A 22460-nucleotide genomic window follows, 5' to 3' on the forward strand; every position below is an offset into this window, starting at 1 on the left:
ACGCGCGCGCGAGAGAGAGAGAGAGAGAGAGAGAGAGAGAGAGAGAGAGAGAGAGAGAGAGAGAGAGAGAGAGAGAGAGAGAGAGAGAGAGAGAGAGAGAGAGAGAGAGAGAGAGAGAGAGAGAGAGAGAGAGAGAGAGAGAGAGAGAGATGGATGGCTCTGTACCTTGGGAGACCTTTGATGTACACACTTGTTGTCTCACCCCACACACCCATTGCCATTGCCTCTCACCCACAGCTGATTGAGAGAGGTGAAGGATGTGATGTAGTTGGAGAGAGAGAGAGAAGGGAAGAATGGATTGAAAAAAATTTTGACATCAATCTATTTGCAAAGATTCACTTACTCAAGTGGAAGAGGCAGACTTTGAAAGAGGGGGAAAATAAATGATTATTCAAACTCTGAATTCAAAAGTTGGCCGAAAGTTGAAGCGCTTGAAAGTGAATAATTCCATATTTTTTTGTCAATGTGTATAATATTATCAATTAAGCCATAATGCCATATGGGTTCAAGCATGGTCATAGGACCAATCATCTTATCATGGCATGTGGGCCTAGAATACAGTTTGCTATCATGCGTGATATTAGGGCCTAACATCATTGCATGGTCTTGGGACCATGGAAGCTAGTGAGGTTTTAAAACTAGGCATGCATCACCATCATCACTTTTGCGTTTTCACTTATAGTATTGATCTTGGAGATGGTAGCTTGATTGGTGGGACAATTTCAACAGCTCATTAAACCAAATATTTTGATCCCATGAGTGGAAACACCATCCTATGAACTAGTATTTTGTGTAGGACTATACACTTAAGTTATTTTGAGATTCTCAAAATACTCCTCGAAATTACAAAAATTTCGAATACTTTTCTCATATTTATCCAAAAATTCCCAAACTTCCCTTCAATTTTCCCAACCTTGTCCTTGGGGAAAAAACCTCTAATACTTCCCTTACATTTGTACAAAAATTCCCAAACTCTCCTTCAATTTTATCGAAATTTTCAACCTTGTCCTTGGGAAAAGACCTTGAACCAACACTTCCCACTCTATGCATTCATGCATGGCCTTAGAATCGAGCATGCTAACATATTATAGGAAGACAATACAATTTTTGCACTCAACCATGCTCTTGGGGCCATCCTTTGTCCAAGAGAACAAGCTTGGTCGTATAACCAAGCATCCAAGCTTTCCAAATCTTGTGATCTAGGATATGGTGGTGGTCCTAGGAACAATCATTATGGAGCTAGCATCCACACATGGTCATGGGATCGTGGAAAATTCTTGTATTCAAGTTCAAGCATGTTGTGGAACAATCATTATGGAGTTAGCACCCACACATGGTCATGGTATCATGGAAAATTTGTGCATTCAAGTTCAAGCATGTTGTGAGATGAAGCATCCATGTGGATCAAGCATCTGACTATCTTGGGACAAAGATATTGGGATCAACCAAGTCCACTCTTTGCATTCATGCATGACCTTAGAACTGATCATGTCAACATGTTAGAGGATGGTAGACATAATCATGAGAATTCCAAGACCATAATGTGACCATGTTTGCATCTACCAATTAGCATTAAAGCGTCCGAATGATTTGTGACCAATTATTTGAATCTGGTTGGGAACAAGTATCATATGATGATATTAGTGGCTAGCACCCAATCATGATCATGGGACCATGGAAAATTTGTGCATTCAAGCTCAAGCTCCATCGCGAGATAAAGCGTCTAAAATTGGCCTTTGAATCAAGCATCCAACCAGGTCCTTGGGACAAAGTTCTTAGGACCAACCATGCCCACCTGTGCATTTATGCATGGCCTTATCCAAAAATTTCCAAATTGGCATTCAATTTTTACTAAATTTCCAATCATGTCCTTGGGACCAACCATTCCTAATCTTCACATTCATTCATGGCCTTAGAACCGATAATGCTAGCATGTTGCTAGAAGCCAACACAATTTCTACACTCAACCATGCTCTTGGAACCACACAGAGCTCTTGGGACAATTCCAACAAGCTCCTTAAACCAAAAATTTTCATCACATAAGTTTAAACACCATCCTAGAAACCAATTTTTGGGTAGACCTATACACTTAAACATTCTAGAACTTCTCAAAATAGCATTCGAAATTTTAAGAATTCTCAATTCTTTCATGATATTGATCAAAAAATTTCCAAACTCTCCTTCAATTATATCTAAATGCCCAACCTTGTCCTTGGGAATAAAATCTTGAACTAACCATTCTCACTCTATGCATTCTTGCAGTGCCTTAGAACCGAGCATGCTAATATGTTATAGAAAGGCAACATAAATTTTGCACTCAACCATGCTCTTGGGACCATCCTCTATCCAAGAGAGCAAGCTTGGTCCTAGGACCAAGCTTTCAAAAGCTGTGATCAAGGATTTGAGTGTGGTCTTGGGAACAACTAGTATGGAGCTAGCACCAAATCCAACACAATTTTTTCACTCAACCATGCTCTTGGGGCCATCCTTTTGTCCATGAGACCAAGCCCCTTTGAGAAATGAATTACTCCTTACAAGGCCCCTTTCACTACAAGAGGCTCTTCACATTAGCGACGCTCACACAGCGACGCTCAAAAAAAAAAAATCCCGGCGTCGCTATGAGCGTCGCAAATTTACAAAGAAATTTGCGACGCTCATAGCGACGCTTATAGCGACGCTCATAGCGACGCCAGCTGGGGTAAGAAAAATAACCGAGCGCGCCCAAAAACTCAGATCTCAGATCTGAGTTTTTCGACGCCCTCAAGCAAAGAGCAGGTAACGCTCTCCCTCTCTCTCTCTCTCTCTCTCTCTCTCTCTTTTTCTTTTACACACACACACACACACACACACACACGAGGAGAGGAAGGAGAGACAGGTATGCTCCTTCCCTCTCCTCATTCTCATGTTCCCTTCCTCTCTTTCTCTCTCCCTCGCTCTCTCTCTCTCTCACACACACACATACACACACACATATAGTGTTTTTGAGAGAGAGAGAGAGAGAGAGAGAGAGAGAGAGAGAGAGAGAGTGCAAAAACGCACACACATATATAAACAAAGAATGCACACACACATTGAGAGAGAAAAAGAGAGAGAGAGCATGCATAAACAAAAAACGCACGCATTGAGAGAGGAAAAGAGAGAGAGAACATGCATAAACAAAAAACGCACACATTGAGAGAGGAAAAGAGAAAGAAAACATGCATACGATCCAAAAAAACGCACACACATTGAGAGAAAAAGAAAGAGAAACTAAGGGAGCGTCGTAGGAAACTAATTAAAATTAAAAGACCTAAAGATCTAGCCGACGAGGAGTTGAACTGAAGACCTATTATTCAAGAGAGAAATGGCATAATCAATCTATCATACTTGGCATGGGTGATAGAAAGGTTATACCATTTATCTCTTTTTATTGGCACACACATCCACACACGCGCACACACACAGGAAGAAGAGAGTTATAACGTCGTAGGAAACTATTTTAAAAGACGTTAAAGATTAGGTTATATGTAGACTTACATTAAATTAGATTTAGGTTTATTTTTAACTAGATTTACATTTATTTAAGCTAGATTTAGATTTATGTTATATTAGATTAGATGCGGGTCTCCATAGACTGCGATGCCTGCATGAAGCGGGTGAAGAAAGCCCTCAATGGAATATAGGGTATTGCTGCCTTCACTCATAGTGGGCTCCGTCGATCCAAAAGTACTGGTGAAATGTCTTCAGAAGATAGGGAAGAAGGTGGATCTTCAGGGCGGCAAGAGTCACTACATCCCCGACACAATGACCATCTAGACAACCTCTAGTCATTAGACTTACGTTAAATTAGATTTAGCTTTATTTTTAGTTAGATTTACGTTTATTTAGATTTACGCTTATTTACGTTAGATCGAGTCCACGCAAGAATTACTTACGGTTTAGGGTTTAGAGTTAGACGAACAGTGAAAAGATCTACTGTGAAAAGATGTTAAGATGAAGTGAAGTGCTACAGCTAGAGAAGAGGCAAAGGGATTTTGTCCACTACATGCAGTATCATGTAGACGTGGGTGTCTAGATTTCTTGTACCCACAAATATAGGTATTGACCAATAAAGACGAGATTATAACCCGGTGGTTCTGATCTCCGTGCACCTCTAGACCGAGGTGTGCGGGGATTGGACATGACTAGAGAATGTGAGGTAAAGAGAGAGAGAGAGAGAGAGAGAGAGAGAGAGAGAGAGAGAGAGAGAGAGAGAGAGAGAGAGAGATAAGACGAAGAATGCCAATAGAATATTAAATTTGTTGTCTAGGTTATAAGTTTTTTATCCTCATTATGAGTAGCGACGAGGATGTGGGACCGTCCAACCGAAACACCTATCTAGAGGCTAAAATCAACCGATTTTGCATGCTTCACAATCCAGTGATGCAAAAGTGGATTTCACAATATGAGGATGCAAAGCAAGAGCGACAAAGGGCACGAATCGAGTGGAGACGGGGAAGACGACCACCGATGCACTATCCAGCGGTTCTGGAGAGCCTACCAACCTTCATGAGCTTAAGATGGTTGCACAACCAATTGAAAAGCGCACAACAATGCGGTGACGAAGTGACTGAAGAAGAGTGGGAGTACTCTCGGGGTTGCGCGACCAAGGTAAGTTTGCAATGTACGACTAGCAAGTGACTTTATTTATAAACGTTTGAACGGCCACTCATAATCTTTGTTCGTTGTAGTATAAGTCATACACAGCAGCATGGTGTAAAGGTCGACATTTTAGGGTGGAACGAATCGACAAAAAGCGTTTTACTCAAGATTGTGGGATCATGGCAAAATTTGAACAGTCTAGTCGACGACGTTCCTCTGATGCAGATCCCGTGGTGGCGGAACTCACTTACTTCGGCACGCTGCAAGAGATTTTGAGGATCGATTACAGAGGAACGTCATTACGTCATTACGTCATTACGTCATTGTATTTAATGGTATTTGCGTCATTGTCTACTCTATTCATTCAATATTAAGTTTAAATATTCGTGTGTTTAATGCAGGTATGGATGATGAGGAGTTTCTTTCTTCTTTGTCACCGCAGCAGAGACAGTGGTACGTGGAGCGTCATCGCTCTGGCGCATCATCGCGCGTTCCTACACCATCCGCATCTCCCTCTCTTTCGGAGCATTCGGCGCGCTCCGAAGCTTCGGCGTCGACGAGACGAGCGTCACACTCTTCTAGACACCGGCGCTCTAGTGGTGGCGGTGGCGGTTGTTGTGGGGATTCCGCCACCGATGCCTCCACACCGCCTCGTGTTCGACGAGGCTCTTTACCCTCCCCTTCTTTGCCCGCCCCCACACCAGCCACAGCATCGCCGTCTACGCCAGGTTTTGCACGGCTGACTGTTCCTAGAAGCTACACACCTCTACCTACTCCGCCAGGAGCCACCCCACTCGACACTCCTCGCTTCGGGGCCCAGACGCCGGTGGAGACACCTGACGTCCGTACCCCCATCGACACGCCGCTAGAGACCCCTGCCGGGACACCCAGGTTCACGCGTCACCGGCCAGAGGGCTTGCCTTACTCCGTCGACATCAGCGGCGGCATCATCATGGATGATGACGGCAAGAAGGTGATCTCGCGCATGCGTGGTCTTTGCTCTCAGCTGTTTAGACACTATATACTAAACAAATGGAGTGAAGTACCAAGTGATTTAAAAAACAGAGTCATCAGCATACTTCATGATGAGTTTCCCGTTCCAACACGGGATCAGCGCTTCAATGAAGACCTGATGAAGATTCGAATGCGCGAATACTGCAAACACAAGCGTTCCGAAGTGCAAAAAGCAATCAAGAATGGGTGGAATAGGCCAGATTGGCTGGCCAAAGAAGATTGGAAGAATGCGAAGAAAGCAGCGCGCGAGAATCCCGACAAGTGGAAGCAACAAAAAGATGCAGCCAGAGCGCGAGTAGAGGCAGGGAGCTCGCACCACTTGGGGAGCGGTGGATGGGCATCATTTGAGGCCGATTTTGTAAGTCTTTTCACATTGCTCTTTATGCATGTTCGATAGTTTAGGGTTTATGAGTTTTTTAGTTCTAACATAATGAAATCTTTGTATGTTTTGACAGTGGTCGATGACAGGACGTGATCCCACACCGTACAAGCGCGAGTACGCAGGCAGGAAGGGCTTAAACGCCCTGATGGACATTCTCAGTTCTCGCAGCGGCATGGTTAGTATTACGGTTTACTCTTTTTTATTTTTTGTATTGTTTTATAAATGTCGTTATATGTTTATACTTACTGAAAACTGTCTTATTGTCTTTTTTTGCAGAATCCGACAGATACGCCCCTTGGACGCGATGAGACGTCTGATTAGACGACGTCAGTTTAGCCGTAGCTAGATAGCATTAGTTTAGGGTTTCTCATAGCTTATGTATCATGAGACGGATTTTATACGTCTTTTTGAACCATGTATATTATTACATTTGTCACCGCAATTCCTTTTGCCAATCAATTCTTTATGCCTATGATGTTGTACAATTGTCATTATTACATTTGCCAATCAATTCAGTTTGTCTATGATGTGTACAATTGTCAATTTTGCAAACAATGCGTCTTGTGGGTGACTATTTTGGGTCTATTATTTACCTTTGCACTTTTTTTAAAAAGTGAATCAAGTACAATATGGTTGATGGGTGGCAGGCATTCAATGCCCTGCCACCAAAAAAATATTCTCTCAGGCGTCGCTATATGCGTCGCTATTTATGGCTCTGTAGCGTCACTATATGCGTCGCTATACTCTTCTGTGAGAGCGTCGCTATAGGCGTCGCTATAGACGTCGCTATATAGCGACGCCTATAGCGACGCATATAGCGACGCTCTCGTAGCGACGCTTTTAGCGACGCTTATAGCGACGCCGGGGGTTATAAAAACCCAGTGTATTTCCGTCGCTAAGAGCGTCACAAGAGCACATAACCTCTTGTAGTGTTTGTGAGTCCAAACTTTCTATAACAAAGTCCCTCTGTCTTGATACTTTCTTTAAACCATACAAGCTCTTCTTTAAGCTGCAAACCATTTCCTCCTTACCTTTTACTTCATACCCTTTGATTGAAGCATGTAAATTTCCTCCTCTAAGTGATCGTGAGGGAATGCTGTATTTACAGCCATTTGCTCAAGATTTAAATCATGAGTAGCCACAAGGCTTAACACTAGGTTGGTAACCTAACAGGACATAAAAGTGTCCTTTTAGAGTTTTGAAAAAAACCTCCAAAACCATAGTAGATCCACTCATTTTGTAAAATCCTTTTATGAGGTTATAGTTCAAGGCCTACTCCACATGGAAAAGATAAGAAACTTGTAAAATGTCTCATCTTTTGGTCACACCAAGCCTCCAAAGTTGATGGACCATTACATTTTCATCAAAACAGTCATTTCTTACGTTTTGTTGCATAAAAATAAGATTAGGGATTTTTGTAGGACTTGAGATAAATTCCCTAGTTAACTTCAATGGGTTGGTGATTAGAACATATGATTGCTTCTCACTCACTATTTTTTGTTTTGCCAAAACAAATAGGTACACTCATTGAAAATTACATCCATACTTCTAAAGATTTTACCATCTTCAGGATTCCATAGGCGATACCCAAAGTCACCTTCTCCATAGCCAATTAAGAAACACTTTTTGGACTTTGCATCTAACTTTGACCTTAGGCTTCTAACTATGTGCATGGAAGCCTCACACTCAAACACTTTGAGAAATGAATAATTCACCGGTTTACTTGTCCATGCATCCTCTGGAACTCCCCCATCCAATGCCGTTGAGGGTGACCGGTTGATTAAGTGCACAAACATACTTACTACTTCTTCCCAAAGCTCAAGTGGTAAGCCTTCATGTAGCCACATGCTTCATGCTTGCTCCATGATTGATTATTTTCATCCTTTTGGAAATTCTATGCCATTGCCTCCGAATGCCATTGCTAGTACAGAAGATTTCAAAAGCTTGGCTGCAATACTCGCCTCCACTGTCGGATCTGAGGCATTTAACTTTGGTACTGCTTCATTTCCACAAAGGCTTTCCCCCTTTGAAATATGGAAAATACATTAAATTTATTCTTTATCACATAAACCCATGTTTTCCTAGTTACATCGTCTATAAATGTTACATAGTACAATGAGCCACCAAGGGATGGTGTACTTGTAGGACCCCAAACATCAGAATGAACCAGCTCACATTTTTTTTCCTTTCATTTCCTGATAATTGAAATTTTAGCCTCTTTTGTTTACCATAAACACAATTGTCACAGAACACTAAATCCACTTGTTTCAAACCTGGTAGAGCCTTCTTTGTTTGAAGTATTTTCATTCCTTTGACACTCATATACCCAAGCCTGAAGTGCCACACTGCACTATCGACTTCTATATTGTTGCACAAGTTTAAGATTATCAGCTGACACAAGTAGAGTGTACCAACCTTTTCTCCTTTGGAAACCACCAAAGATCCCTTTGAGATCTTCCACTGTTTGTTTCTGAATGCAATGTTGTGACCTTCATCGTCCAATTTTCCTGTAGAGATCAAATTCTTACGAAGAGAAGGAACATGTCTAACATCTTTAAGCTTCCATTCATTTCCGTTATGAGTTTTGCAACAAACTATACATTTGTCGATAATATCACAAGCTTCATCATCTCCCAAGTATACATATCCAAAATTACCTTTGGTGTAATCTTGGAAATGTTGCTTGTGTGGTGCCGCATGGAATCAAGCTCTAGAATATACTATCTAGGAGTCAAACGCTTTTTCTAATGAGATAATTAGAGTATATTACTCTACTATACCAGCCACATTGACCTCTGATGTTGGCTTGTTGTCTTGAGACTCTAACTCCTTCTTCTTCTTGGACTAGCAATCCTTCTTGACATGGCTCTTCTTGCTGTAGTTCCAACATTCAAAAACTGACTTTGTGCATGACTTGCTGTACCTTGAGCGATCACGACCCTTTTGGTTTTTGAACCTATCCTTCGGCCTTCCTCTTGTTTCAACTAACACTACATAACTCGATGATTCACTTGTGCCTCTCCTTCACATTTCCTCGCTTAGGCGAACACTCACAACATCATCAAACCTACGAGTATTTGTTCCAAAAATAGAGATACTTATATCCATCCCAAGGCTGTCCTAACTACCCCGTAGAGATGAGAGTATAAGGAGAGATCGCACTTCATCATCGAAATTGATTTTCATCGATTGAAGCTGACTTATGTTGGTATTAAAGTGATTTAGGTATTCTACAACTGAACCATTCTTTACCATCTTTAGATTAAACAAGCTCCTCATGAGAAATACCTTATTGAATGCAGATGGTTTCTCGTAAAGACCGTAAAGTGACTTCATCAAGTTCTTTGTGGTCTTCATCTCCAAAACTTTGAAGGCCACCGTTGACCCCAAGATTAACCAAATTGTTTTCAGTGCCTTTTGATCAAGGGCAATCCATGCTTCATCTACCATCCTTGTGGGCTTCTTTGCAAGATCGCCTAGTGACAAATCAAGATCCTTCTGGTAGAGATAGTCTCTAATCTGCATCTTTCAGTGTTGGTAGTTCTTGCCATTGAGCTTCCCTTCCTCCGCCATTGCTTCCACTCAATTCCAGGAATACTTTCCTTGAGATACTTTAGCTATGAGAAAACCCTGCTCTAATATCATTTGTTAGGAAATAGGACGTAGCTAAGTGGATAATTAAGTAGTTTACTTAATGGAGAGAGATAATGTGGGCTATGTCCAGGGGAAAGCATCCACTCAATGGCTTTAGTACTTCAAAACAAGAAGTAGATTATAGAGAGATTATACCCTTTTGGAGCTCCCGCCTTGCTTCATGCTCACCACGTCACATCAACTTCACAATGCACCACAATTCTTCACAATCCGTTTTTGTGTGTAGAAGAGGCCTCCTTTATAGGCCAAAAGTGCTACCCTCTCTCATGAGAGGCAATCATGTGTAGCATCCCTTGTGTTGACAAGTCTGACTTGGACTCTCCAATGCGTCCACGTGTGGCCGTCCTTGAGAAGACATTTCCATCTTGAAATCGGCCACCGGACATTAAATTCAATCACCACCCATAAGCCATTGACTTCTAACCACCACCCACCGGCCAACGGCCAACCGATCGGTTGTTTGTTGATCACTTTTGTGTTGCCTCCCAGCCATAATATTCAGGCAAAATGGAATATTTTGGTGAGTAATTTTTATTCACACGGGATATCTTGTCCCCACAATGGGAGCCTTGCAAATGTGCGTTTTAATACAAAAAATGCTAAGGTGTAAATTAGGCTCCATACTCAACAATCTCCCACTTGGAGACTGATATCCACACCAAACATGTGACTGCTTTCCATCCTGGCTTCTTATCCTTGAATGCCGATTGAAGATGAGAAAAAGCTCAACTTCTCCTTGTTGACCACCTTTTTAAACATGTTTGCAGGATTTTCACTTGTATGTATCTTTCGTAGATTTAGTTGTCCCTCTTCCAAACCAGCGCGTATGAAGTGATATCTCACCTCAATGTGCTTTTTCCTTGAATGAAATGCTTACTTATTTGCAAGATGAATAGCACTTTGGCTATCACTATACAAGACACAATTTTCTTGTTTCAATCCAAGGTCTTCTAAGAATCCTTGAAGCCACAAAATTTTTTTGCTTGCCTCTGTCATTGCTACATTCTTTGCTTCTATGGTAGACAAAGAGACCACTTTATGCAACTTTGAAGCCTAGGTTATTGTTGTGCCTCCAACCGTGAATACATAGCCAGTAGTGCTCTTTCAAGTATCTTTGTCACCTACCATATCTGCATCATCATACCCTTCCAGAAAAATATCAATTTTCCCAAAATACAAAGCATTTGTTGTCATCCCTTTCAGATACCTAAGTATCCACTTTACACCTTGCGAGTGCTCTTTACCTGGGTTGTCCATGAACCTACTTACAACTCCCACAGCATGTGCAATGTCTGGTCTTATCCAAACCATAACATACATAAGAGAACCTATTGCTACAACATATGGAACTTTAGACATATAGGCTATCTCCTCTTGTGTCTTTGGACACATATCCTTGGTTAGTTTAAATTGAACCTACTTACAACTCCCACTTCATGTGCAATGTCTGGTCTTGTCCAGACCATAACATACATAAGAGAACCTACTACTACAACATATGGAACTTTAGACATATAGGCTATCTCCTCTTGTGTCTTTGGACACAAGAGGAGATATGTGTCTTTGGACACATATCCTTGGTTAGTTTAAAGTGACCAGCCAAAGGTGTAGGAACCATTTTTGCATTTTGCATTGCAAACCTTTCAAGTACCTTCTTGACGTAATCCTCTTGAGATAGCTTTATTGTATTTTTCATCCTTTCCCTTGATATCTTCATACCAAGTATCTTCTTTGCAACACCTAAATCTTTCATTGAAAAAGATTTAGACCACTACTCTTTTAGGTCTTTTATGTCCTGCATCTTAGCACTTGCAATCAACTTGTCATCAATATACAATATTTGGATGATGAACATGGAAAAAAAGAATATTTTGGTAAAGCCAATCTCGAGCAAATCTAGAGAGTGTCCATGAAAATTTGGATTTTTGGCGAGTGATTTTTCTTCATGCACGATGGCTTCTTCTCATAACAACAAATATTCATTTTTAACACCAGGAAATTATAAGGGGTAAATCAGGCTCCATACTTAACATAAGACACCCGACATGAAGAGATTCTCTATTTTCCATGCACATTTTTAAGAATTTGGGGGAGATCCTATGGAAGACCATCACTAGAAAAGGACAGAGCAAGGCCCAAAGAGATGACCTAGAGGTTGTTGGTCAAATGCCGGAGATGTGGCCTCAACTTAAACCCAATGGAAATTTTTCTAGACCATTTAAGGTCCATGGGTTTTGAGTCGTTGTCAGGAGTTTTTTGGAGCAAGGGATTGCACATATGTACATACCCATGCATGGTGCATCTAATAAAGGATTGCCCATTTTCCAGAGCCAGGTGGCCCATATGTGTACAGGTAGGACAGCATGTACATAGTGCATCGATTTTCACTATCACCAGTACTAGTATGTTTTCTCTACAATAATGAGGAGTTGATAGCGCGTAAAACTTCTTGAGGAAGCTATCCGTGGGTCGGCGACATAAGGTAAGCAGGTGCGTCAGATGGCATCTAGTGGCATCAAGAGGTCGAATGGGGTCAATACGTGCACGTGGATAAGTACGGACACGACGTGGGTGTTCTTTTGTGTTAATTATGCAAAAAGTTCATGATGAGGATCATATTTTGGGGCCACCTCACGTGGTGACAGGATGCATTATTGGAAAAAGTTGAGTGCTAGGTGTGCGGATGGATGCAGCAGAGTGACAACTATGCACTGTGAGGTCAGTTTTTGGCATGTTTGGGGTCCGTTTGAGGTCATCTAAAAGGCCAAGGGTGCCCAAATAATAAAGCTAAGTTTGACAACTGAAAAAGCAGAGAGAAGACCAGAAAAAACAGGAATTGATGACACAAATGATCAGTGGATACCTCTCAACTATGAAGAAGGAGATATATTTGCACATAAGCTAGTTTTTCTGATTTGTTCATTACTTCATATGAACAGACCAGAGGGTTCAAGGGAGAAGAGATGCATATAGATCTGAAAGAAGGTGCTAAGCCAGTGCGGCAAAGACCAAGAAGAATGGGTCAAGAGCAGATGGAATCCATGCGGGAAGAGGTGGACAAGTTAGTGAAGGCAGGGTTCATAGTCCAGTAGGTGAGTCCAGTAGTAGTCAGTCCAAAGAAGGATGAAAAGTGGAGGATTTGTGTCGATTTTAAGCCTTTAAATGCAAAGAAGAACCCATATCCTCTTCCATTCATTGATCAAATCTTGGATTTAGTGGTGGCAGGTTATGAGAGGTACAGTGTGTGTGATGGTTTTTCAGGCTATTTTCAATTGAAGATTGCTCTTAAAGACGGCACAAAGACAACTTTCATTACGCCATGGGGCTGCTATTGCTACACGATATTGCCATTTGGGTTGTCAAATGGACCATCTTTCTATCAAGAGAGGGCAAATTGGGTATTGGAACCATTCATTGGCAATTGTGTAAAGCTTTTATGGACGACTTCTGTGTCTACAAGAGTAGGACTGAACACCATGAGAAGTTGCAGAGGGTATTGGCTTGATATGATGAATGTGGAGGACAACTAAATCCAAAGAAATGTCATCTAGCACAACCAAGGGTGAAGTTATTGGGCCACATGGTGTAAGAAAATGTCATTGAGGCTGATCCAGACAAGGTTAAGTCTATTATTCTTCTTCCATCACCTACGAGTACAAAGAAATTGGCAACCTTTATACACAAAGTAAAGTACATGGCGCGGTTTATTCCATTGTCTTCACAGCTTCTTTATCCATTACAACAAGTGGCAAAGCATGATCCATTGCAATGGGATGACAAGTGCGAAGAGGTGTTTCAACAGGTCAAAGAGGTGTTAGGGGGGTTGTCAGCCATGCAGGCTCCTGATTGGGAGAAATCATTTTATGTAAATCCATCAGTAGGGGATGATGCCATTGGAGCCATGCTATTGCAAAAGGGGAAGGGTAGCCATTATATGAGGCTAGTGTATTATGCAAGACGAGTGAAGTTGGTAGCAGAGAGAAAATTCTCAGAAGTAGAGCTAGTGATGGCCAGTGTAATATTTTCTTGTCGACGATTTCGTCATTACTTGCTACCTCGACCTTTTGTTTTCTTAACGAGTTATGCATTTTTGCCACAGTTAATTAATGGCACTAACATGTCAAATGTGGTCAAGAAATGGGTAATTGAGCTGCAAGAGTGGAAGACAGTACAAGGTCTACCCTAGCCAATTTGTTGACTTACAAGGAGAATCCCCTTCTTGTTAAGGAAGAGGTGGTGATAAAGGTAGTTGAAGAAGTGCCACAGATCAGCAATGCACGTGTTTTGTTCTTTGATGGCTCTTACAGAAAGAGCCATGATGCTACTTCACGAATACTCAGTTGCCACCCTCATATCTATAATCTTCACGCATCGAGAGTCATTCATCATCTCAACATAGAGCATTTGACATGTTTGTGACAGTTGCGTACTTGATGCCCACCATTGCTGCCAAGATGTTATCGAGGATGGACCTTCCTTTAATGAACCCAGGGGGTATAACATTTTATGATCCAGAGGGAAAGCTAGTATGCAAGAGAGGGTTCAAATTGGATGCTCATAGTAACAATGAGGCTGAATTTGCTACTTTGGAAGCCGGATTACACATTTGTTTGAAGCATGGGGTTAGAAGGTTGAGCATAAAAGGTGATGCCTTGTTAGTTGTGAAGCAAGCGTTTGGTGTGTGGAAGAGCAAGAACACCTCATTGAAGGAAATGTGTTTCAGAATTAAAGGCCTGTTAAAAAAGTTTGAAGCATGGAGCATCAAACACATTGAACGTGCTCTAAATGGAAAGGCACATGAAGCATCTCAAAGCATGATTGGGGAGCTATTTGTGTTGAGGACCAATTTACCTCTTTATCAAGGCCGAGAAAGTTTGGCTCTAGAAGAGGAGTTTTTACTAATAGGAATCATTCCGAAGGACATTAAGAAGTCTAAGAAGTATGGCTTTGAGCGTAGAGAATACAGGTACAAATTGATTGGTGATTTCTTATACATGAGAGGGGCTGATCTCGTGTTGAGACATGTACCTTGGTGGGAGGTGTTGGAAGAGAATCATGAAGGTGCATGTGGCGGACATTTTGCTCTAAAGATCACCTTGCATAAGATCCTGTAAGAGGGGTATGTCTGGCCTAGTTTGCACAAGGATGTTCATCATTGGTGTAAGTCTTGCAATAGGTGTCAAGCATTTGGGAAGAGAGTGTTGTAGCCAGAGCTACGAAAAACCATTATGGCCTTTGATGTGTTTGAAAAGTGGGAAATTGATGCAATAGGCCCGTTACCTATCACAAGCAGGGGAAAAAGCTATATTTTGACTGCAGTGGACTATCTCTCTAGATGGGTAGAGGCTATAGCAGTAAAACAAATCACTGCAAAGGATGTGGAAAAATTTGTGTATGATGAAATATATTGAAAATTTGGGGTGCCACTTGAGCTACTTTCAGATAAGGGGCCGGGCTTTAGAGCTAAACTGCAAGACTTCTTATGCACAAAGATAAAGATTAGGCACCAGCATACCACTCCTTATTACCCGCAGTGTAATGGCTTAAATGAAAGATTCAATGGTGAGTTGGTACAAATCCTTTCAAAAGTGACAGAGCATCAAGGAAAGAATTGGGATTTGGAATTGGCTAGTGCATTATGGGCTTACTGTACGTCAGTGAAGAAAGATACAGGGTTTACTCCATTTCATTTGGTGTATGGAAAGGAAGCACTATTGCTTGTGGAAGTAGAGTTGCCTGCTGTCAAGATGTTAGAGAAGTTTCTTGGGCCACCTAGTGGTGCATTCAAAGAGAGACTCTTATAGTTACAGGAGGTTCAACTGGATAGGATGAGTGCATTGGAACATTATGGGCAAATACAAGATAAGGCTTTGGCAAAGATAAATGAAAAGGTCAAAAGTAAGGGTATCAAGAAGCATGATTTGGTTTTGTAGTACAACACTAAGCTGGACAACACCTTCCAAAAGAAATTTCAAATTAAGTGGGAAGGACCTTTCAGGGTAGTGGAGTGTTTTCCGAATGGCACATATCAGTTGGCTAACCTGGATGGGATTTTACATAAGTCAAGGGTAAATGGATTGCGTCTTAAATTGTATCATGCTAGATTGATGATGGTGCAACAAGATGAGATGTCTGTGGAGCAAGTAATGATGGTGAGGGATGAGGAGACCTGTGACGCAGCGAGTCTCATATCTCTTTTTGGTGCTGCTGATCATGAATGATCTAGCAGGCTAAGGGATGGGAAAATTATGTCAGGAGTTTTTTGGAGCAAGGGATTTCACATAAGTACATACCCATGCATGGTGCATCTAATAAAGGATTGCCTATTTTCCAGAGCCAGGTGGTTGCGTGGGACCCACATGTACATAGTGCATCGATTTTCACTATCACTAGTACCAGTATGTTTTTTCTACAATAATGAGGAGTTTCTAGTGTGTAAAATCTCTCAAGGAAGCTATCCGCTGGTTGGCGACATGAGGTAAGAAGGTGTCGTCAGATGGCATCTAGTGGCGTCAGGAGGTCGAATGGGGTCAATACTTGCATGTGGATAAGTACGGACACGACGTGGGTGTTCTTTTCTGCTAATTATGCAAAAAGGTCATCATGAGGACCATATTTTGGGGCCACTTCACGTGGTGGTGGGATGAATTATTGGGAAAAGTTGAGTGCCAGGTGTGCGGATGGATGCAGCAGGGTTACAACTATGCACTGCGAGGTCAGTTTTTGGCCTGTTCCGGGTGCGTTTGAGGTCATCTAAAAGGCCAAGGGTTCCCAAGTAATAAATCTAAGTGTGGAAACTGAGATTTAGGGTACAACGGATAGACAAACAAAGGTCACCTTTGATAGTGGGGTTAGGTCAATCTTTGTCCAAGAAAGTCAGAGTAGTGACATGGATGAGACATTAAGACTAGCCAGATTGAATATTTTGGCTACATCTAAGACATCTTGAAGATTAGCTTTAGGAAATTTGAGATTTTTATCTTTGATATCAAGCGGTTCAAAGTTATTATTAGTGGGCCTAATGAAACTGTGCATAAAGATAAGAGTGGACTAATTCAAGTGAACTCTAGGCGGGTGTGGATATATGGTAGGGATGTATTCATACTTTTGTAGCATTGTGAGCGAGTTATGTTCACAATAGATCCACTATGGGATGAAAATCGCACTGCCTCTTTGTTGTTTAAGTTTCTCCACATAGCAAAAAAGTGTGTGAAGGATTGAAGTTTGAGGTTGAAGATATTTATGACCAAAGTACACGGCCGACGGATGATGTAATTGTGGATTTTGAGCTGGAGATCAGTGGTGAGCAGATGCTTGAACCGAAAGATGAGCTCTCAGATCTACAAGTAGATGCAGAGAGCGATGTAGAAGTGGAGTTTGATGACAAAGATGCAAAAGTATAGATTGAGATAGATATCTTTTGTGCATCAACTCTCATAAAAGATGAGAGATTGACTATTGATTTTTTCTAGGGTCTCTTTGTAAAACTTTTTTAATTATTCTACAACATTAGATAGATATAATGAGCTGTGTTGCAGGCTAATTCTTTTTTGTTATTTGCATTGCTTAAGTTATTCTTTTATTCATATGTGAACAAACTAATTAATATATCTCTGTTATTGGTGTATTTGTAGCCATGGCCAATGAATGACCATGCATGCTCTCCTTTCCAAAAACACTCTGGCTGGCATGTCACACGAGAAAATGGTTTCTTTTTTATCACAGTTTACATCGGAGTAGGTTGCTTACGTGGAGAACCTTTGGGGAGATGGTCCTTCTAGACCTAGTACAACTGGCCGTACGTCTAGGATGAGTGTTTTCCCTACAGTGAACAGCTGTACACCTCAGTCGAGTATGCCAATTACACCAACGACTTGTTCTTCTTCGTGACGAGATAAGCCTCATTCTAAAGGTGGTGGTTGTTGTAGTAGCAGTTCTACTGATGTGTCCACACCATTGAGAGAGCGTTCACCACTCTCTTCAGTAAATAGTTCACCATTTTTCACACCACATACACCTTCCATATCACATGAGCATGATCCTAGAAAGGTGTACAAGACCAAGGACGGGGCTGTTGTCATGGATAGGGTCGAAAAGGCCATGCGATAGAAGATTCAACAGCTTTGTATAGTTTAGTTTGGCCACTCTGTGATGGATATTTGGGATGATCAGGATGATGAGAGAATATGATCTTCGAGGCCATTCACAAAGAATACATGCCGAGCGTAGAAATTTCCACAATGTCACACCGTTAGTCAAAGGCGAGAGACACATACAAGGCTAGACTACAAATCTGACATGGTTTGACGCAGAGGAGTGGTGGGATTTCATGAGAGACACAAGACAATCCGTAGAGATTTCAACAGTAGAGAGATGAAGCTAGAGTACGTTTGGAGTTTGTTGGAGCATCAAATCTTGGGACTAGGGGATACAACACTCTTTGAAATGATTTTTTAAGTAATTTATATACACTTTTGATTGCCGGATATGTATATGCTTTCTGAATACTTATCCTGTGGTTAATTGTTTATTTTGCAGTTAAGCACCCTCTGACACACCGAGAGGAGAAGTATGGGTACAAGCATAGACTTATGGGTGGATTTTTTGAACCAACCCTATGAGGAGAGGGAGGCTATCAACTGGGAGGTATCACGATGATAGTCACATCCTTCATATATTATTTTTTGTAGTTATGGTCATCCCGATGATCATATTCATTATATACATATACAGTTTGATTTTTATGTTTATGGTTTTGCATTCCGTTTAAGATTATGATTATGGTATGGCAATCACGTTATGGTTATGGTTTTGTAATTATGTTATGGAAATCATGTTATGGTTATGGTTTGACAATCATGTTATGGTCATGGTATAGAAATCAGGGTATGGTTATGGTTTTACAATTATAATGTGAATATGGTAACATTATTTTAATCATGTAACATTTATGATTTGAGAATCTTCTTGTTGCTATGGTTATGAATTCAAAATCATTATAAGATTCTTGCTTGAAATTTTTCATATTGTTATAGTTACGGTTTCAAGTCATGTTTTGGTTATGGTTATAAAATCTTCATGTCGTTGTGCTTATGGTTTGGGAGTCGAACATTATGGTTATGCTTTTGGAAGCTTGTAATGTGTATGGTTTTGTTATGCTTACAATTTTGCTCATTTGTACTGAATGTACTCTTCAACATCAAAATGTAGGCAAAGTGTGGTTTCTTTTAGACTCTTCCTTTGGGTAGAGAGGGTTGGTTCCTGGTGCAGCAGTACATGGAGCATCAGTTGCCAATCCTCTCTATCCAAAAAAATTAATCATGTTCCAGCGTCGATGTAAGTATCAAAATACACGTCTTTAAATCAGTGTTGGTATGCGCAAAAACCAATGTCAGTGCAAAAGCCAATGTCATACTATTATTTTTATTTCAATATTTATTTAGATATATTTAAGGAGACTTGTATTATTGTATATTTTGATGAATAATATATTGACGTGCATACCGATGATACAATGTCAATGTGTATATTGAAGCTTGCACTAACACATTGTCATGCGTAAAATGTGAGCTTATATCCTTATATTAACAAATCCCAAATTTGGGTGCTAGTGCCCTTGATCCCAAATCGATGGGCAATACCTATACATGGGTTATAAGCATTTCTTCTTGTGAATTCTGCCAGATTACTTTGCTTTGATGGAATCTGGCTCATAGCCGTGTATGCTGATAAAGTGAGAGTTGTCATATGTATTATGTATGTCCTCTTGGCTTTTGTCATACTGAAACCTATACTCAAGCCCATTCCAAAGTCTCCCCTCTTGAAAAATTTGATGCAAGATGCCTAAAATTGAAGCCTTTCTTGCCATAGGTTTGGTGTTAAAAGAATAAACAGCATGGAACCGATATGCTCATAGTCAACGGACATTCTTGTCATGTATATAATATGCTTCCTAAGTCATTTGCAACCATGCTATTACAAATTCAAACCGTGCTTGCTTATGTAGAGATGATTCATTAATTGCGTGTCAATTGAGGAACATCATAATGTGTTGACAACCTTGCTTTAACTTAACACAAGGCATGCTTGTCTGAAATGATGTGCAAACCTATCGTATATATGTATAAGTCATAGACACGTGAAGTTCTAGAAATGAATGATCGATCATGCTTGCCAATCCATGTAGAGAAATGGATTGATGACAATGATGACAATCAAGCCATGCTTGAGAAACTCCAACAAAACCCTTGGACAAAAATTAGTGCACAAGTTGGAATTCACAAACCCAGACAGAATGAAAATGATTGCATAACCAATTCAAAGTTGAAGCAAAAACTTAAACATGAGCATGTGGAGTCTTGTCGGATGTACTATTATTCCATGCAATACGTCGTAGGATTGTCAAAAGATACCAACTTTTGGTTGGAATCCTTCTATCCCATTGTTGCATATTGTACAACCTTAATTCAAAACCATTACCAAAGCTTTGCATGCTAATCTTGCTTGGAGAATGCGTTCTCTGGCACTTCCATTTGGAATCCTTGCTTATTTGGATATGGATGGTCTCATCATGTTTCCTTGCATGTGACGTACTTTTCCCAATTACTTAAATCATCAAAAATTGCCATGTCTTGCTTGAAATGCCCATACATGATGCCTTGCATGAGTTAGCCTCAATCATGGGTTCGCCAGTACTGGTTCCACCCATGGCCTCCAACCTATGGGATTTCCCCTTGGGTGGGAGAGCCCCTTGGGCACACCCTTAAATGCCTCCTGGTGGCCCACACCATGGTCTTCCTTGTGGTGAGACAGCCCCTCTAAGGGAATTTTGACCAAAACCATATAGTCGATGATCACACAACATATGGAAAAAGTGAAAAAAATTACAATGAAAACCTGGGAGCACAACGCACAGCGAGAGACAATTATAGATTATGAGCATTGTGTTGCTCAGCTTTACATGATAAAGAAGAATAAAAAATTCCTCACAACCTCATGAAGTCTGTTGGGGAGTATTTAGCTCCGGTAAAAAATTCTTCCCTCTGTGTACTAGAGGCCTTGCCCACACCGTGTTGCCAAAAACTGCTTCATCTTCTTCTCCTTTGTCAAGCTCGCTATACGAGAGAGAGAGAGAGAGAGAGAGAGAGAGAGAGAGAGAGAGAGAGAGAGAGAGAGAGAGAGAGAGAGAGAGAGAGAGAGAGAGAGAGAGAGAGAGAGAGAGAGAGAGAGAGAGAGAGAGAGAGAGAGAGAACATCCATGCATTCTTCATGGAAGGCCCATGCACCCCAACCTGTCTCCTCCATGGATGCTTTTATACTCCTGTGATACCAATGAAAGACCTAGGGGAATGGCATGAAGGATTTTATGGCCTACCATTCTATTATTGTTGAGATGTAGAGAGAAAGAGAGAGAGACGAGACAAGAGACACACCATGTACGCTCCCAAATATTGATTCATATTTATTACAAGATACAAATATATAGGCAAGACCAAGTTGAGTAGAGTGAGCCATGTATAGCTCGAACACCCCCACTGAAACAAAGGTCTCTAGCTTTGGATGAGAAAAACCCTTGGGGAGTTCAACGGAAAAACCCAAGCCCCTATACAATGTGAAAATATGAACGAGCAATGATGATGTGAAAGTGAGTTGTGTATCTATGTACAAGTATACAAGTGACTCAGAGATCACAATGTGCAAATATGGAGTGTGCATAGTCCATGGTACCTACATGATTACAATGTCAAATGTACAAAGCTACCACAATAGCAGAGAAGCTAATCTAGAAAGAGTGAGGCGGAAGCAACTCCAAGCTCCAAGCGCAAGAGGATGAAACATGACTCGTTGAGGGCTTTGGTAAGAATGTCTGCAATCATCTGGTCACTTGGATAGTGCTCAACCATAATGCGTACTTCATAACTGACATAATGATAATGGACAACAATGTGCTTTGACTTGAACGTAGTCTTTTGTAAGACTAAATAGCACTTTGGTTGTCACACCGCAAGGGTGTGCTAGAAAGAGGAGAGTAACCAATATCAACGAGAATTTATTGAAGCCAGATCAACTCACGAGCTGCAAGTGATTCTGCGACATATTTTGACTCAATTGTAGAAACTGCAACACAATATTATTTCTTGCTGGTCCAAGAAACAAGACATCCATTTATAAAGAAGCAATTTCCACTAGTAGACTGCATAGATGAATGTGAGCTTACCTAGTCTGCATCTGTGTAACCCAAAAGAGAAAGAGATTGCATGGAATCCGATGTGAGTTGTTGACGATAAACCAAACCAAAATCTGTAGGGCCTTTCAAGTATTTCAATACACGCTATGCTGTAGACCAATGCTTAAGAGAAGGACGTGCAAGATGTTGTCCAAGATAATTAGCAACAAAGCAAATATCAGGATGAGTATTCATGCCAAGAAACTGAACACATCCAATCAAGTTAGCATAAGGTTGATTCGTTGACAAGTTGACCGCCATTGTTAGAAGTGTTCTTCATAGAGCTCACAAGACAAGGTGTGTTGGCCCAATGTGCGGATTCCATACCAAATTTTTGAATAATATCTGCAATAAACTTTGATTATCAAAGGAATAAAATATCTTTTGTACGGTTTCGTTGGATCTGAATGCCAAGATACGAGTGAATCTCTCCAAGATCCACGGTATCAAATGCAAAAGACAATAACTTTTTCACTTGATGAAGAAATCTCAAATCACTGGAAACAAGGATGGTATCATCCACATAAAGAGAAAGAATCACGAAGCTGCTACCTTGGTGTTTTAT

The 22460-nt window shown here is 40.9% G+C and overlaps 1 long non-coding RNA gene across 2 annotated transcripts in view; it reads left to right on the forward strand.

Annotated features, from left to right (window-relative positions):
* LOC147460030 (uncharacterized) overlaps positions 1–18284 on the forward strand; it is a 73608-nt gene extending 55324 nt beyond the window's left edge. For both annotated transcript variants that reach the window (XR_015187747.1, XR_015187746.1), the window contains one exon: positions 18209–18284. This is a non-coding gene — a long non-coding RNA (uncharacterized LOC147460030). The remainder of the gene's footprint in view (positions 1–18208) is intronic.
* The last annotated feature ends 4176 nt before the right edge of the window (positions 18285–22460 follow it).

This window comes from Adiantum capillus-veneris, chromosome 4 (assembly GCF_014529385.1).
Source record: "Adiantum capillus-veneris isolate H3 chromosome 4, ASM1452938v2, whole genome shotgun sequence".
In the NCBI taxonomy this organism is placed as follows: domain Eukaryota; kingdom Viridiplantae; phylum Streptophyta; class Polypodiopsida; order Polypodiales; family Pteridaceae; genus Adiantum; species Adiantum capillus-veneris.